Below are 6,710 nucleotides of genomic sequence, written 5' to 3' on the forward strand. Positions count from 1 at the left end.
CTCTTTTATTTTGCGCAATGTTCTTCATGTTCCACTTATCAAAAAGAATTTAGTCTCTGTTCATTGGTTTACTCTTGACACTAACACGTTTGTTGAATTTTATCCTTGTTTTTTTCTTGTGAAGGACCAAGCCACGGGGAAAATTCTTCTTCGCGGGCGGAATGATAATGGGCTCTATCATTTTTCAGCTTCTTCTCCTTCTCGTCCAGCTGTCCTTTTGTCTCCTATCTCGTCTCGTCAAGTTGTTTCTTCTTCATGTGGTCGTGTTCCTGGTGCTGCTCATGTCCTTGTTGGTGAAAGAACTTCTTTTGCTAATTGGCATTCACGCCTTGGTCACCCTACGATGAAAGTGTGTGCTCGTGTTGTGTCTAAATTTGGTTTACCAGTCTTCAACGATAAAAGTGCTTCCTCCTGCACTGCGTGTCTTAGTTCTGAGAGTAAACAATTGTCTTTTTCTTTATCGTCTACTAGTGTTAATTCTCCATTGGAGTTAATTTACAGTGTTGTTTGGGGTCCCTCTCCCATTTACTCTTCTCCGGGGAATAAATATTATGTTTCTTTTCTGGATGCTTATAGTCGTTATACATGGCTTTTTCCTATGACTCTCAAAAGTGATGTTTGTGCAATTTTTCTCTCTTTTCAAAAAAATGCCGAACGCTATTTTAATTGTAAAATTAAAATCGTTCAGTCAAATTGGGGTGGAGAGTATCACTCACTTAGCAAACTTCTTCAAAATATGGGTATCACTCATCGTCTTTCTTGTCCTCAAACACACCAACAAAATGGTGTTGTTGAACGAAAACACCCTCACATTGTTGAGACGGGTTTAGCCTTAATGTCTCATGCTCATGTTCCTTTCCATTTTTGGGATAATGCTTTTCAAACAGCTTGTTATCTCATTAATTGCTTACCCACTCCAATTCTAAACAATGCATCTCCTTTTGAAACTCTTTTCCATAATCTTCCTCACTATTCTATCTTACGTATATTTGGTTGTGCCTGTTGGCCAAATCTACGTCCGTATGTCTCTCATAAGCTTCAACCTCGATCACTTCAGTGTGTCTTCATGGGATATAGTCTTCGACACAAGGGCTACAAATGCCTTCATCTTTCTTCTGGTCGCATATATATCTCACGTGATGTTGTCTTCGATGAAAACTCTTTTCCTTTTCATTCTTCAATTTCGTCTCCTCCACAAATTTCTCCACAACCTGACTCGCATTTTTTTCTTCAACCTATTCCCAATGTCTCTAAGCCCACTATATCCCCAACACCCACGACCCATGTTGAACCACTTTCCTCTCCTTCACCTGACAACACTGCTATTTTTTTCTTCAACCTATTCCCAATGTCTCTAAGCCCACTATATCCCCAACACCCACGACCCATGTTGAACCACTTTCCTCTCCTTCACCTGACAACACTGCTATTGTGTCTCCCTCATCACTGCATCCTTCTTTTTCCTCACCTCGTATGTTAAATACCTTAGATCAAATTATTGATTCCTCTACTGTCCCACCTTCCAATAACCATCCCATGCTTACTCGCTCCAAAAATCAGATTTCCAAGCCGAAAGTGTTTAATGATGGCACAATACAGTATCCAATTTCTCATGCTTTGATTGCCGAGACTAGTTCTTCTCTTACATAACCGACTTGCTACACACAGGCAATCAAGGATCCCAACTGGCGTCAAGCTATGAATTTAGAGTTTGATGCGCTCTTAAAAAATCAAACTTGGAAACTTGTTCCATCCACAGATGCAAAAAATGTAGTGGGCTGCAAATGGGTGTTTCGGATCAAACGGAAGGCTGATGGTTCAATTGATCACTACTATAAGGCGAGGTTGGTTGCCAAGGGATTCCATCAACAACCTGGTGTGGACTTCTTTGAGACATATAGCCCTATTGTGAAACCAACCACGGTACGACTTATTCTATCCATTGCTATCTCTTGTGGTTGGCCAATTAGGCAAATTGACATTCAAAATGCATTTTTACATGGATTCTTGGATGAGAAGGTTTACATGTCTCAGCCACCAAGATTTTCACATCCTCAATATCCTCATCATAATTGTCTATTGCAAAAGGCTCTTTATGGCTTAAAACAAGCTCCAAGAGCTTGGTTCTCTTGGCTTAGCAACAAACTATTGGATTTGGGCTTTACAGGATCACGGTCAGACTCCTCACTGTTTGTGTTCAAAAATTCACAATTGATCATGTATATGCTCATATATGTGGATGACATTATTATCATAAACTCTAAGCCATCAGCTGTTGATGAATTTTTAATTCTTTTGCATTCTGAGTTTGCAGTTAAGGACTTGGGTAAGTTGAATTTTTTCTTGGGCATTGAAGTGTCTAACACTCCTACTGGTGTTCTTCTCTCTCAACAAAGATATATTTTGGATATCCTCAACCGAACCAAAATGATTGAAGCAAAACCAATGGCAACTCCAATGGCAGCTTCTTCTTCTCTTTTTGCATTTGATGGTGAACCTTTCAATGACCCTACACTCTTCAGAAGCACAGTTGGTGCACTTCAGTACTTATCCATTACAAGGCCTAACATTGCCTTCTCCGTCAACCGTTTAGCCCAATTTATGCATAAGCCGTTGCTCTCTCATTGGCAAGCCACTAAATGCCTCTTGCGATATCTTAAACAAACTGTGTCATTTGGCCTTCATATTACTAAGTCCAACAACTTTGTTATTCAAGCATTCTCTGATGCGGATTGGGCTGACTGTCTAGATGATCATCGTTCCACCGGCGGCTATTGTGTTTATCTTGGTGATAATTTAATTTCTTGGAGTTGTAAGAAACAGGCTATAGTTGCTAGATCAAGCACAGAGGCTGAATACAAAGCTCTTGCCAATACTGCTGCAGAAATTTCTTGGCTCAAGTCATTGCTCTCCGAACTTGGGATACTAATCAAAAAGCCCCCAATACTATGGTGTGATAACATTGGCGCCACCTACTTGTCATCCAATCCTTTGTTTCACGCTCGCACCAAACATGTGGAAATTGACTTCCACTTTGTTCGTGATATGGTAGCAAATAAAACATAGGATGTTCGGTTCTTATCCAGTAAAGATCAAATTGCTGATATATTCACCAAGCCCCTCTCCTCCTTACGGTTCTCTATCCTTCGTGACAAGCTCAGAGTTGTTCCACATTCTCTGGGCTTGAGGGGGCGTGTTAAGGATAATCTCCAAGCATCAGACTCCAACTGTAACTCATCCACGTCAAAAGCCACTTCTACTATAATGATGTGCGTTACTCATCCAATAGACTTGAGTTACTCAAATGGCAAGTCCAAAAGTCATGCATCAATGCAAGAGATAAATGAGGCACGTTACTCAAGTCCAAAAGTCAAGAATTAATGACAAGCGTTTTTCAGATGTATTAATGTAATATATTGTACAGATAAGATTCATTTGTAAGCAAACTCTCTTATATATATAGATAGCCTTTACTCAATTGAGATAGGCAACACAACCCAATTATCTAAGCTTTTAATTATTCCAAACTTCAAGTCTCTTCAAACCCAAACCACCCTCCTTTTTTGGAAAGCAAACATCAGTCCAAGCCACTTTAGCCTTAGCAGCTTCAACATCCTTTCCATTCCATAAAAACGTATTGAATCTATGCTCAATAGACTTTATAATCTTCTTAGGGAGGATGAAAATTCCAGTCTAGTACAAAGGAGAGTAGCTGAAGCCTTCTTGCATAAGACAAATTCTTTGAAAGCCAAGAACTAATACGGCCAGTAATCCTATCTAGGAGACTCTCACAATCTGTAGAAGAAAACCTAGTAGAAATCAGGGGCCCCAAGGTATCTCACAGGAAATTTACCCTCCTGCATTTGCAAATCCTACAACAATATTTGCTTAAGCCTATCAGAAATCCCAGAGCAGAAGAAAGAACTCTTAGAGGGATTGGCCTTCAGACCAGACAGCTCTTCAAACTCAGCCAAAGAAGCTTTGATGACACTAATAAAACTCAGACTAGCTTCAGAAAATATAAGAAGATCATCTACAAAACAGAGATGAGTAAGCTTCATCTTCAAGCAATTGAGGTGGAAACTAAGGGAGAGACTAGAGAGTGTAAACAATAAAAAACCCTTATTCTCCCACCTGCTTTTTCTTGTGACGCTTTTATCTTCCTTTGCCCTCTTCATATTAGTGGCAGAAAGCTCTAAAAAAGGAAGACCGGAGGGAACTGATGGTGCATAGGATGATTACACTATTGTAAGTGTGGTATCTTCACACCAGATTATATAATATTTGTTGGGAGATAAAGCGGTTATGGAGTTTTTACCAAGAGTACATTAATATACAGAGTACTATTGGAATGGCACAAAGGTAACCATGTCTTTGATACCATTTGTTGGGAGATAAAATGGTTATGGAGTTTTTACCAAGAGTACATTAATATACATAGTAGAGCACAACTCTAGCCCAAAAGCCTAAGCTAATGGGCTAAGGTCCACTATGTATATTAATGTACTCTTGGTAAAAACTCCATAACTGCTTTATCTCCCAACAAATGGTATCAGAGCCATGATTACCTTTCTGGGACGAGTGTCTGGATGCGTCGGGTTTAGAATTGTGTCTGCGTTCGCAACTCTTGATGCGAGACATTCTTGAAAATGTAAAAAAGACTCACAAGCGAGGGAGAGTTGATCAATGTGAAGAGACTCACAAGTGAGGAGAGGATTGTTGTGAGTGTTGTGTCCCACATTGAGAAAATATAAAAAGAAATGACTGCTTAATATACTTAAGTGGAACTTAGCCCATTAGTTTAAGCTTTTGGGATAGAGTTGTGTTCAACTATGTATATTAATGTACTTAAAAACTTCATAACCGCTTTATCTCTCAACAAATTTAGGACAACTGTCTGGATGTGTCGGGTTTAGAGTTGTGCATCACTTTGGAAATCTTAAAAAAATGCACTTGTGAATGTTGTGTCTCGCATTGAGAAAATATAAAAGAAAAGAGTACTTAATATACCTAAGTGGACGTTAGCCCATTAGCTTAGGCTTTTGGGCTAGAGTTGTGTTTAACTATATATATTAATGTACTCTTGGTAAAAACTCTATAACCGCTTTATCTCCCAACAATGTTTTTCAGTGGAGATAACTGGTCAAGAGAAGCAACTCTAGGTCATGAGAACACAAACAGTATCCCAACATATATATGTATTATGTACATTAGTTTTGTTACGTACAGATTGTGTGCAAGTTTTCTCTTGTTCTCTAGAAATCTTTTTTGAAGATTATTTTACAATTCCTACAGTCAAATTCCAACAGGAACAACATCAGGGAGGTCGTGGAGAAGATGATTATATCTCTACATAGAGAAGACCTGGAACTATTTGCCATGACGGTCAAGAGGATTTGGAAGAGGAGAAATGGGGTGGTACACGGGGAAGCTTTCTTACATCCTTGTGTGATTTCTCCAGAGGCTGTGGAACATTTACAGCAATACCGTGGTGCCAATGTGCAACATCAAGGGGATCCTGCAACTCCACTGACGATTAAGCAAAAATGGGAACCACCAATTTTGGGAATTTTCAAAGTTAACTGGGATGTAGCTATTGTCCAAGAGGAGAAGCGGATGGGAGTAGGGGTTCTTATACGCGATGAAAGGGGTTCTGTAATCGCAGCCCTCAGCAAGCCGATTACGGCTATCCACGAACCAGTGTCAGCTGAAGTAGTTGCTGCCCTCTGCGCTGTGGAGTTTTGTAGGGAGGTGGGAGTGCATGATATCATCCTTGAAGGGGATTCCCTACTCGTGGTAAAGGTCGTTGGTGACCTGAGACCCAGCTTGCTCCGCTATGGACAAATAATCGAGATATAAAACTAGTCTTGGGGTCTCTATGTAGATAGAGTATTTAACATGTCAAACGAGAGGCCAATTCAGCGGCCCATGGTCTAGCTAAAAACGCAACTAGGAATTTAACTGATCAAGTTATATGGCTGGAGGAGCCACCTAGTTGTATTCTTGATATTGTTATTTTAGAGCAGTTGGCTTTATTTTTGTAAGGTTTCGGCCTGAACATTATTGTTTTTTTGAATGAAGATTAATCTTTTCTCTAAAAAATAATAATAATAATAATTAGTAATGAAAGTTTTCCGAAGGATTTGAAAATAAAAAATAAAAAACTTTAGACTTTGTTGGACAGCTTATAGATTACACCATAAATGTATTGAATGTTAAAGTATTAATTAAGTGTTAATTTTTTTTTTTTATAAGCTTAAATTTTTAAGACAAGTGATAATTTAATATGAGGAATGCTAAACTTACAAACAAATTTTACAAACTGATGTGACACAACATGATTGGATATGAGATAAATTCAAATTTTGAGAAGCTCAATCATGCTGTGCCACATCAGTTTATAAAAGTTTTTTTCTAAACTTTGTTTATAAGCCTAACATTTTCCATTTAATATGGTATGAGAGTCAAAAAAGTCTTGAGTTTGAACATTAACTTTGTCAATTAACCCTTTAATTCAATTAAATATTTTGGGTAAAGTCTACATGCCCTATTCAAACTACGGATAAGGATGGACCGGAGATGATCCAGTTGATGGCTAGGATCTCTCCTTTGAGATCTTAAAGCCATCAACTCGCCACGTGGCGCATTAAATTTTTTTTTATTATTTTACTTAAAAAAAAAAAACAAAATAAAAAAAAAAGAAAAAAAAA

The sequence above is a fragment of the Corylus avellana genome, chromosome ca8 (genome assembly GCF_901000735.1).
Source record: "Corylus avellana chromosome ca8, CavTom2PMs-1.0".
NCBI classification, from domain to species: Eukaryota; Viridiplantae; Streptophyta; class Magnoliopsida; order Fagales; family Betulaceae; genus Corylus; species Corylus avellana.